Source organism: Lynx rufus, unplaced genomic scaffold (assembly GCF_022079265.1).
Source record: "Lynx rufus isolate CCGP_SWC_20201006 ecotype Redwood Valley unplaced genomic scaffold, mLynRuf1.p SCAF_16, whole genome shotgun sequence".
Classification (NCBI taxonomy): Eukaryota; Metazoa; Chordata; class Mammalia; order Carnivora; family Felidae; genus Lynx; species Lynx rufus.
The window spans coordinates 40,075,444-40,088,073 of NW_025814830.1; positions in this window are offsets into that span (position 1 = coordinate 40,075,444).

Consider the following 12,630-nt stretch of genomic DNA (forward strand, 5'->3'; position numbering starts at 1 on the left):
ACCCCAACCATCATTTCATTTAATCCTTACAACTCTTTGTTCTAGATCTTGTGGTAGCTCTTGTCTTTGCCCAACTTTTTCCTCCCTCTTTCTCTTGTAAGATCTCTGCTGTACTGACCACAGGAACACAAGTCAGGATATCCCTGGGTCTCAGTAATAGTTCTAGGGGCAAGTCTGTTACCTAGCTGAGCCAGAGTCCTTTGCCAGAATATTTTCAAAATAGATTTGACAGGACCATTTTTATTTTGTGTTGCTAGGCTGGAAAGGTGAAGTTCTAGAACTGCCTAGAGCCCAATTCCTTACCAGAGAGAGGAGTTCTGTTGTAGGAGGGGATGCAGCTGACATGATGGTACTCTCATTTCTTTTCTTTATTTCTTAAGTTCTTTTTTTTTTCTTTTTAAGTTTATTTATTTTGAGAGAGAGAGAGCCAAGGAGGGGCTGGGCCGGGAGGTGGGGAGAGAGAATCCCAAGCAGGCTCCACGCTGTCAGCGCAGAGCCCTATGCGGGGCTCGATGTCACAAACCATGAGATCCTGACCAGAGCCAAAACCAAGAGTTAGACGCTTAACTGACTGAGCCAGCTGGGTGCCCGGGTACTCTCATTTCTAATCCTGAGATCCTTTTGGACCTGGCTCAATTTCTGAAGCCCTTCCTGGGATTCAGTGGACTCCCTACTGTCAGTTCAGTGATTACCCTTTTTTGATTAAGCTAATTTGTCAGATTTCTGTTGTTTGCATTAAAGAAACCTAATACACGTATCCTTGTTTTCTAACGGGGGTGGGGGGACCAGAGAGGTAAAGCAATTCCCTTGAGGTAGTATTTCCCATGGAAGATTGAGGCTTTGAACCCAGGACTGTCTGGCCTTTTACCTCTAACTCTGATGTACCCAGAGCCATGTTCTGTTCAAGGAGGTGCATGTAACGTAGTATTGTTTTGGGAGGAGTGGATGAAGGGATACGGTGATACGTAAGGTTGGAGACCAAACAGGGAGAAAATGGTGAAGGGCTTTGCAATACTTTTCCTGACTACTTTAGTAAATTAAATCCCCTAAATTCACCCATAACCCTCATACCTTAATATATCAAGTTGTTATTTACATTTGCCCATAATTGAACCACCATTTTTCGTAAATATTTTCTGTGTTGCTATACAGTCTCAAGATCTCCTTAAGTCCCTTACTGTTGGGACACATTTGGATTGGCTTTGTTATTGGCTTTCATAATAATGACATTTAATACTTTTATCTTTTGAAGCACCCCTTCCTTTTTATAGAATTTTTTCTTAAAATATCCAAAAATGAGTTTTCTGGGTCAGTGTGTATAGGTTAGTATAATCAGATGGTGTGAGACTCGTACAGGAATAAACTGGATACAATAGCACAGGAGTAATAGTCCAAAATTGCAGAAGGGAGCCAGGAGAAAACCTCCCATTCCTGGTCCCTGGGTGTGTCTGGGGAAGGACCCCAGGGCGGGCATTATTTCTGTCACAGCATCTAGCACACCTCTGTGCCAGCATGGAAAGATAGAAAACACTTTTCCAGTTCTTAGCCATGCTGATGATGGTGCCTGGTTCTTCATAGCTGCCGAACTAGCTAATTCTTACTCAGCTGTTGAAATGCAAATGTCACTTCAGGGAAGGTTTTGCCTCCCTACTTCAACTAAATTGGTCACCCTCTTTTAAATTTTCATAGGTTACTGTTAATGTGCTTTATGTTACCATAGTATGTATTTGTGATTATTTGGTGTTCTCCCCACCTCTACCTCACACTAGATTGTGAGTTCTGGGAAGGCAGGGTCTATTTCTATTTTGGTAACTTTTTTGTTCCCCTGCTCATCACAATGCCAGGCACATAGTAGGTACTTTTGTAGTTTTACTAAGTGAGTGATGGAATGGAGATCTGTTGTTAGACAAAGAAGACTGGCTTATAAATGAAAAGATGTTTAATTGTGAAATCAGAATTTTACAAAAGAAGACAATAAGATACTATATATTTTTTAAAGTTTATTTATTTGGTGAGGCGGGGGGGTGGGGGGGGGGGTTGCACAGAGAGAAAGGGAGAGACAGAATCCCAAGCAGGCTCCATGCTGTCAGCGCAGAGCCCATACGGGGCTCGATCTCACAAACTGTGAGATCATGACCTGAAATCAAGAGTCGGATGCTTAAAACTGACTGAGCCATCATACTAGTTCATACCCATTAGGGTGGCAAAAATTTAGAAGTCTGGGAGGGGGAGTAATGAGGACATGTACACAGTGCTGGTGAGAGGATAATTGGGGGAGTAACTTGGCAATATCCAGTTAAGAGTAAAGCTGAGCATACCTCATGGCCCAGCATTTTCACTACTTGGTGTGTACCCCGGACTGGAAACTCCTGCGTGAGCACAAAGATGCACAAGGATGTTTATTGCAGCAGTGTTTGCAATAGTAAAAATACGGACGCATGATAGATGTCTATCAGTAAGTGAAGTGGTTAATAGGTTGTGGCATATTATAATTAAATACAAAACAGTTTTAAGTGAAGTAACCAGAGCATCTGGCCAAAAGAAAAAAGAAAAAAAATTCTAGTTCTGCTTATATCACTCCTGTCCCCATGGAGCTAGATGAGACTGCAGAAAAACAGAGCCCTGGTGAGTAGCCAGACCTTAAATTCCTGACTGCGAACCTCAAACTTTTGTTTCCCTAGTCCAGTCATTTGTCCCAGGATCCTAAGGTCCCAGTCTCCTGAACTATAATTTTATAGTTTTTCTCTTCTCAGCCTCCAGCATTTCTACCCAGTCCTCACTCAGCTGGAGACCTTGTGTCCTAGTTAAGTGAGAAATAAAAGCATTTAGAAGATAACTACTGTCACCTATGTGCATCTTGTCTGTGTTCTTCCTGCTCTTCCTGTTACTATGTGTGATGCTTGGTTCTCTTTACGGCCAACTTCTCTTGTATTAGATCCTGTCCTTAAACTAGGACATCGCTCCTACAGGTGTCCTCTTTTCTGCATCTTTTTTCCCCCTTGTCTACTGAATCTTTCCCATTAACATAGTAATGTGTGGTTTTTCTCATCTTAAATATATATTTGTAAATATACGCACTGCATCCCCCTCCACCTGCCACTCCATTTCTTCACTTAAGAGGAATATTCCAATGCGCATGGTCTCCACTTCCTCTCCTTCCGTTCTTTCTTGCAACCCTCCCAGTCAGGTCTTTGTTTCTGCTCTTGCTAAAGGGCACTGAGGGACTCCATGTAGCTAAATGCACTGGGTTTTTTTTTTTTTTCAGTCCTTTTGCTTGACCTTTCGGCATTATTTGTTATAGTTCATCTCTTCCTCACCCTTGACACATTTCTTTTGCTTGCTTCTGGGTTATCACACTTTCCCTTATATTTTATTGACAGCTACTTCCAGTTTTTTTTAATTTCTTTATTTAAACATGGGAATTCTTCTAGGGCTCAATCTTTAGGATTCTTTTTCTATAGTCACACTCATTGTGCCTTTCACTGTGTCTCATGGCTTTAAATATCTACTTGTTGGCAACTTTAAAGTTTGTATCTCTAGCACAGGATTCCATACTTGTATGATCGGCTGCATATGTGACATCCCTACTTGGATGCCTAACACATCTTGAATTTAATGTGTCCATGAACTAACTCATGATATCCTTCTCCCAGCCCTATCATAATCATGTTCTTCCCTCAGTCTTTTCTTCTGGAGAAAGAACCCCATTTTTCTGGTTGCTCAGTCCCCAAACTGGGGAACTGTTCTTGATTCTTTTCTTTTGCACCCCACATCCAAGCCTCAGTAAGTCCTGTATGATAACTTCCAGGGTATATGCGGATGACCATTTCTAAATAAATTTTTTTAATGTTTATTTTTGAGAGAGACAGAGACAGAATGCGAGTGTGTTAGGGGCAGAGAGAGAGGGAGGCACAGAATCCGAAGCAGGTTCCAGGCTCCAAGATGTCAGCACAGCCCGATGCAGGGCTCAAACTCACGAGTTGTGAGATCATGACCTGAGCTAAAGTCGGACGCCCAGCTGACTGAGCCACCCAGGCGCGCCTGCAGATGACCATTTCTTGTTCCCTCTGCCACCCTAGCCCAAGTCACCATCATCATCTCTGGCCCAGATATTTGTAAAGGCCTAATTGGTTTCTCTGCTTCCATCCTTGCCCCCCTTTGTTTACAGTTTAGCAGCTAGAGTGATAGTGTAGTGACCTAAGATCATGTCATTCATCTTCTCAAGTCCTCAAATAGCTTTCGTTTCACTGAATAAAAATTAAAAAGCTGTACATAATATTGCTACCACCTGCTTCCCTATTTGATCTTTCTGACGCACTACTACCTTTTTAAAAAAATTTTCTTGGGGCGCCTGGGTGGCGCAGTCGGTTAAGCATCCGACTTCAGCCAGGCCACGATCTCGCGGTCCGTGAGTTCGAGCCCCGCGTCAGGCTCTGGGCTGATGGCTCAGAGCCTGGAGCCTGTTTCCGATTCTGTGTCTCCCTCTCTCTCTGCCCCTCCCCCGTTCATGCTCTGTCTCTGTCCCAAAAATAAATAAACGTTGAAAAAAAAATTAAAAAAAAAAAATTTTCTTTTTAATGTTTATTTTTGAGAGAGACAGCGTGAGTGGGGGAGGGGCAGAGAGAGAAGGAGCCACAATCCGAAGCAGGCTCCAGGCTCTGCACTGTCAGCACAGAGCCCGACTTGGGGCTCGAACCCACGAACCGTGAGATCATGACCTGAGGCAAAGTTGGATACCTAACTGACAGCCACCCAGACACCCCCCACTACGACTTCCTTATCACTGCTCTGGGCCCACTGAACCCCTGCGGTAACTTACACACACAACAAGCTTCCACCTTAGAGCCTGTACGTTTTCTGTTCCCTTTCCTGGAATCCATTGCCCTAGATGTCACACAGTCTATCCCTGATCTCCTCCAAATCTTTGCTCCAGATTTTCTCAACAGCCCTTTTTTGACTACCCTATCAAAAGAGCCTGCTGCCTCCATGGCACACCCTATCTCCCTTCTCAGCTTCATTTTTTTCTATAATACCACCATCTAAATATTTTACTTATTATATGTCTTTCTCTAGAAGGTAAACTCCATGAAAGTAGGAATTTGGAGGTGGGGGAAAGAGGAGATAAACTATTGAAGCATAACAAAAAGAAAAGTGCACAAATGGCAAGTAAACAGCGTGGTGATCGAGGGCAGCAATGTTTGCATCTTATTCGGTGCTGTGTCCTCAGCACAGGAGATACTCAAATATGTAATAAATGGTTGTGCTGGATGTACATGTCTTAATGAGGCTAGCGTTGAAAATAAAGTTGAGGGATACGTAAAGTGTGAGGTGTTATAACTTAAAAATCTTTAGTTTTAATAAACATATGAAGTAAAAGTAGGGAAGTATTAAAATATCAGCTTCAGAATGGTAGTTTCCTCTGGAGCTACAGGGGAGAGGGTAGGAAGGAATACAATAAAGCTTAAAGCATCATTTCTCTTTTTTAAAAGCAAACATGGCAAAATACTAACATGTGTTAAAGGATGTTGCATATGTCGTATGTGCAACTCTGAATGTTCAAACTCTTTTAAAGTCTGCTTCCTTGCTTTTATCCGGTCCCTCCTCCCGCAAAGCTTGGTTCCCCTCAGGGTATGAGCCTGTTTGACCTGTACATCAAACATTTAGGAGGATTTAGGAGAAGGAAAATAGACATTCCTTTTCTCAAGGGTGAAAAGCTGATCCAACCCTAAGAATGAAAAAAGGTTCTTGGCACTGTCAAGATCAAGCAAAGTCATTTCCACTCCCTGTAAATGCCTCTTTAGGGACCAGTTAAAAAGAAGGGGGGGGGGGGGGAAGGGCAAGGGAGCAGAGAACTTCCTGTAGATCCAGAACCCAAGTGATTATTTGCAGGAGTTGGTGGGAGGAGAAAACTGATTTTTGATAATACATTTCAGTAAAAACCTTGTTATTTTGGAAAAACACTTCTTTGAACAGTTTTTGGACACATTTTAGTGGATAAAGGAACCAAGAATTTGGACCTGAAGTATACATGGTATTTTACTGCACTATGAACAGATAAGTATTAATTATAATTAACGGGGTTTTTGTTACACTGTATGCATTAAGAAACTAGCAATTAGCATTTGCTCTTGAATTTTAGTGCTTGTTTTCAGAAGAGTTATCACAGGATTTTGACAGGAACTTTTCTGTTGGCTGGGAGTTGCTGATAAAACCCCAAAGGCAAAATCTCGTGTTCTTCTGCATTCTAAAGTGTACCACAAGGCTCGGACACCCTGTCCCACAGGAGACTCTAGGAGGTTTAAGATTCACACAACCTCTTGCTCTTGGGCCTCCACTGACATGTTACCATATAACAAGGTTCAGATCCAGAGGAGAGGGGCCTTATAGTCCTGGGGTGAAGGCCTCTGCCCTTTCCATAGGATGGGGAGGGGTGGAGGGGACTCCGGCACCAAGAAAATAACTGGAGATATTGGGGACGTCAGAAATCCTTGGAGCTTGGTGGCTCCATCTCCAGCAAACCACAGGCCCCCTTCTTGGAAGAGCTTGCCGTGTACCTACCTCTGAAGAGTGTATATGCGGTGGTGAGGGGGTGGGGAGGAACAAAACACAGGCAGGGGCGAAACGAGATTTCTGAAGGAGGGGCGGCTGCTGCTGGAGTAGCCCCTACCAGCAGATCATGAAGCCCTCTAAGGGTCCGAGTTCATGTTGTGCCTAGGAAGCAAGGGATAAGGCCACTCCAACTGTTTTCTTTGCTGCCAAAGATCCCAAGGCAGGATTTCACTAGACGCTGAAGAGGGTGATTATATAAATTGACCATTGAAACCAAGACCCTTGAGAATGAATGGGGAGCTAACCAAACAAGAAGCTGGGGGCGGTTCTCGAAAACCGCGGCAAACCTTTTCTCTGTGCCTGGGGGTCTCAGAAGAGGGAAGGAAAATAGGATGGCAGGAGCCATAGGGCTGTGACCCAGTGACTGCTGCACCAAGCTAGGGGATAACCCATCTGGCAAGGGGTTAAAAAAAAAAAATGCAAGCACTGCATGGGGCCAAAGAGATGAGAGACCGCCCGCTGTGAATGAACACTTGGGACTGGGGCGAAGTTGAATGCCGCGCCCAGACAGGTGCGCATCTCCCGATGAGGGCAGGCCACCGGCCCCCAAACAGGACCTAACGCGGCAAACGGGCATCTTCTTTCTCCTTCGCTCTCCCCTCACCCATGCGCGGAGCAGGCAGGGCATTCGGCCATCTGAGAGTAAGGTATGAGTTTGGAGTTTTAAACAGGGCTAGACTGTAAGTTTCAATATCCATTAGTAAGCACAAATTGGCTTTCCCTCAGGTTAAGCATCTTAAAAGGGGATGTGACAGCGTGGCGGCGGTGAGAAGGCAGGTTTAGAAGGGTTTGTACCACCAAATTTCGAATTAGTAATAGGAAGAGCTAAGTGTGCCCTTTTAAAGAGGTCAAAGGAGGCCCACTTGCGTCCCCTCGCATTTTACGGGCGCTAGGTGGGAAGCGGGGTGAGTACGCGGACCAAGAGGGCCTCCGCCTGCCGAGACGCGTGGCGCGGCTGGAGACTACATTCCCCGAAAGCCTTGGCGTCGGCGCACTTATGCCACCGTGTCTGACGTCATCCGCCGCTGACACCGGCACACCCAGTTCCAGTCTGCGTCGGCGTGGCCATCGCGCTGTGTGCGCGGAGTGCAAAGGAGCAAGGGCGTTCGCGACCTGTGCCCAGCGTCCTGCTCCCGGGGCCAGGCTACCCTCTTCCAGTGGCCGGCACCAGCCACGGGAGTCCCATGACCAGAAAACCCCAGGCCAGGCCCCGCCCCTCTTCTCCCCGCGCTTCGCCCTGATAGCACGACCATTTCCGATCATGTGACCTACCCGACAAAATGGGGATAAGTTCAACTAAATGGGATTGTGTAGGTAAGTGGAGAAACCAGGTAACCATATCTTATCTCTCTGAGAAAATGTGGCTCTTCCTGAGGAAGTGTAAGTTTCTGCTCCCCTGAAACAAGGCTGTAAAAAGAGAGACACCGTCTCCTCTTCCGCTCTCCTTTCTCCCTAACTCTGGATAGGAGCGGTCCTGTGCAGGCAGGCTGGAGGGAGAATAATAAAGCCTTGAGTGAAGGGCCACACTCCCAATAATGGTAGTCTAGGTAATTAGGACCAACTCTAACATACAAAATAACCTGAGCTGGTTGAAATGTTGAAAAACGACAGCATTCAAAAGAGCTAACAAGAAGAGTGAAGAATTAGGAATCAAACTCCGGGAGATGAAACAGACTGACTTCATAAATCTGTCACTCAAGCTGCTTTTGCCTGAAGGCATTTGCTGATGGAAGAAGACAACTGACAATTCCAGCTGTAAGATTGGTGGACTTGCAGTATAAGGGGTACAAGTATAAAAGTGCTGAAAGTTGGGAGTCTGAATAATCACCCCACATTTGAACAGGGACCCCCAAATGTAGGTACCCTCAAGTAAATGTTGAGATAAAAAGGCCCTGGCGCAGACATGTCTCCCAAATTCAGGGTATCTTGGACGTGTAAAGGAATCTCAACCTTCAGTATTTACCACACTAGTGTTGTGTACACGTGTTGACAGAAGCAAATGAAAATGACCCTTAGAGGAAGGTATTGTCATCTCAGACATCAGAGTATTCACACACAGCCCTTTTCTTAGTAACTTCCAGCACATTCTCAAAGATAACCAGATACACAAGGATGTAGGACATCATGAAAGAGAACATACAGAAATAACGCACAACAAATACGCAAAAACTCCAAATACTGGAATTGTTTATCAGAGTATAAAATAGCAATTTTTAGTATTTTTAAAGAGTTATTAAAAAAAAACTAGAAAATACCTACAAAACCAAGAAAGCTTAAAAAATTCATGTAGTAGGTTTGGAAAAGTGACCAAAGAACTTTAAAAAATAGCTAACTAAAAATGAAACAACTTGGGGCGCCTAGGTGGCTCAGTCAGTTAAGCGTCCGACTTCGGCTCAGGTCATGAACTTGCGGTTTGTGAGTTGGAGCCCCGCGTCAGGCTCTGTGCTGACAGCTTGGAGCCTGCTTTGGATTCTGTGTCTCCCTCTCTCTCTGCCCCTTCCCTGCTCATGCTCTGTCTCTGTCTCTCAAAAATAAATAAATGTTAAAAAAAAAAAATTAAAAAGATTGACCTTTGGGAAAAAAAAATGAAACAACTTTTTTAACAGCAAATTACACATAAAAGAGAATCAACTGGAATATGGGTAGGAAGAAATTGTCCAGAAACTGGTGGGCAGAGACAGTGAGATGAAGACAGAAGAAGAAGGGACAAGACAAAGTAAAACACATGAAACCTTTGGGTAGGAAAGCCCAACTTAAGTTTAATTAGATTCCAGAGGAAAATAAGAAATATTTGGAGTTAATGGCTATGAGTTTTCCAGAACTGATGAAAGACCTACCAAGCTCCAGTTTCAAGAAGCCAAATGAAACTCAGAAGAGTATAAATAAAAATAAGTCCACAACTATACACATCATGGTTAAAGAATATAAAAGGTACATAAAATCTTAAAACAATTAGACAAAAAGATCAATTAACTTCAGAGATGTAACATCTGACTTCCCAGTAGCATTAAGGGAAGCCACTTGAGTGAGGAATGAAATCTTCACTTAAAAGAAAATATGTGCCTAATTAGAACTCTGTGTATAGCAAAAATCTTTCAGGAATGGGGACCTATTTATGCAGCTAAAAACAAGAATTTCATCATGAGCAGACCCTAAGTGAAGTTGTAAAGGCTGTATTTCAGACAAAGGGAAGATAATCCCAGATGGATGGTCAGAGACATAAGAAAGAATCAAGCCCAAAGAAAGTGATCATATGTGAATAAAGTAAATAATTAAGTGTACAAAACAACAGTATTATTTATATGTCTTTAAACATTACAGAATTAGGGGCACCTGGGTGGCTCAGTCAGTTGAGCGTCTGACTTCGGCTCAGGTCATGATCTCAGGGTTTGTGAGTTCGAGCCCCACATCGGACTCTCTGCTGTCAGCATAGAGCCTGCTTGGGGTCATCTGTCTCCCTCTCTCTCCGCACCACCCCCCCACTTGTGCACACGCTCTCTCTCTCTCTCTCAAAAATAAACATTAAAAAAAATAAACATACAGAATTAAAATCCAAGACAGTGATGCTTCCAATTCTAGTATTAACAGAATAGCATGTCATAAACTAACACGTCTACTAGAGATAGCTAGAAGATATGGATAAAATACAAATATATATATTTGAAGGCATTAGAGAGCTCCCAAAGCAGCAGGAACTGAGGATCCAAGATAACAAAGAGAAGGGTTGTTCACTGAGGCAAGCCCAGCATTCTCATTGCCTCCTCTCCCACAGAGACAGTTGACTAGTCACATAATTGTAAAACGGTTGAAAAAGACTAGAAAACATTAAAAACATCAAAAGGAAAAAAAAGGCATTTTACCTTTAAAGAGTAAATACTGAAAGAATGGTCAAAACAAAATAAAACCTCACAGGTGTCTAACAAGCTAATGGAAAGAACAAAATAAAAATATTTCATTATTTCATAAGGTGAGAAAAAAACATGTCAAGAGCCTTCTGAATATCCACAAATGTAGCAAATCCAGCTGAGGAGTCACCATGGGCAATTTGACTCTTATTTGTGGGGGTCAGTGGACAGATGAAGTTTCATCTGAGACCCAGGCTTGGACCGGAACTTGCAACCTGGGTAATGGGCTGGATGCCAGCCCTGGCCTAGAGAAATCCCAGGATTCCACAGCCACAGACACCCTGCCTCACTATCCCAACTTGATCTGGAAGAAATTCTGCAGCTTCTGGAAAGGAGTGGCTTTCACCTACCACGCCTCTGCCCAGAAATAGTCCCTGTGTCCGTAAGAGTGGGAGGCAAAGGCACAGGAGTCCAGCAAGGAAACAGCCAAAGGCAGGGAGAGAAAAGAAGTACTTATTTGCCTCCCCTTTTAGTGTGTGACATTCCCCAAAGGTTGCCAGGTCAGTGGCATTTCTTGGCTCAGGGATCCAGCCAGAGGTGCGGGTGACTTCACTGACTCAAAGACCCAGCAGAACAGCAGTGGTAAGCCTCCCCAAAAGGTAGTGGCTTTGTGGCCTTTCCTTGGGACAAAAATGGCTTCCAAATTGGGGAGCTTTATGAACCCCAGCAGGCCCTACAGGGGTCCCCCTCTCCTTCCAGGCCTAGCAGGATTCTGCACATCCTCCTTCACCTGCACCGCCTCTGCCCTCTGCCCCTGAAGTCCGTGAAGGGTTATGTAGGGATCAAAAGGAGGTGATGACTTCTGTGCTCTCTGTGCTGAAGAGTCAGCAGCTGGAGACCCAGGAGGTTGTGTGTGGTGGGGTGCAGGAAAAGGTAGAGAGTAAAAAGATGGAGCCAGGGAAAATGGGCCCCAGGGTGATCAAAAGGAGACCTGAAAGGGATGAAGAGAGGAAGACAAGTGACAGAGGGGTGGGAGCCGAAAAAACACCCAGGGGACCCCCCCTGGGAGCTCAAGGGTGTTCAGTTAAGGGAGATCTTGCACAAACTACAGTAACCCTTTCCTCCATGCCCATCCACTCCTACCTTTAGCCAGGCTGAGGAAGGACATTTTTGGTCCTTTTCCACTTTCATTTTATTTTCCAGTTTCATTACAAACACTTTGTGGGGGGTGGGGATTAAGGAACCACACCCTTGACATTGCCCAACCCATCTGGGTGCCTGTAACTCATACTACTTGTTACCTCCAGGAGAAATTCTGGGTGGGAAAACTGTCCCCACACCAGGCATTTTCCAGGCTCCTCTTTCCATAGTGTCTCAGAGAGAAGTTGTTGTTATGGCTAGGGAAATACAAATTCATTTTTTAAATATGACTGAACTCACAGGAGATTTGGTTATTGTGTAGTAGAGTGGTTTTCAAATTTGAACACGCATCAGAATCTCTTGGAGCACTGGTTGAAACAGATTTCTGGGCTCCAGCCTGCTGTTTTCTTATTCAGCAGATCTCTTCCAGAGCATTTGCAGATCTAAAAAGTCTGCAGATGATGCCGACACTGCTGGTCCAGGGACCGCACTTTGAGCCCTGCTAATCTAGGTTATCAAAACTACAGCTACTTTTAGGGGAAGCTGTATTTGTTTTGTTTTTCAAACACTCTTCTCCAGTTTATTCAAACTCTTAGCCAATTTTTCCAGCCTTATCTCTTCCTCAAATATGTCCAAACAACATTTCTTGGATGATACAGACCAAAATAGTAACAAGAATGGCAAGAATGAAAATGATACTCCACGCTCTTAAATGCAGAGAACAAATCTGTGGTTGCCAGAGGGGAGGTGGGTGGGGGGCGGAATGGGCAAAATAGATAAAGAGGATTAAGAGGTACAAACTTCCAGTTATAAGCTAAGGGAAATGGAAAGTACAGCATAAGGAATATATTCAGTAATATTGTAATAATGTTGCATGGTGACTACACTAATCCTGGTGAGCACTGAATCACTATGCTGTACACCTGAAACTGATAAAACATTGTATGTTAATTATACTTCAATAAAAAAATGGTACCCAAACAACATGTTGTAAACATTATGTACAGCTAAAGTATGCCCATCATACCTTAATAAA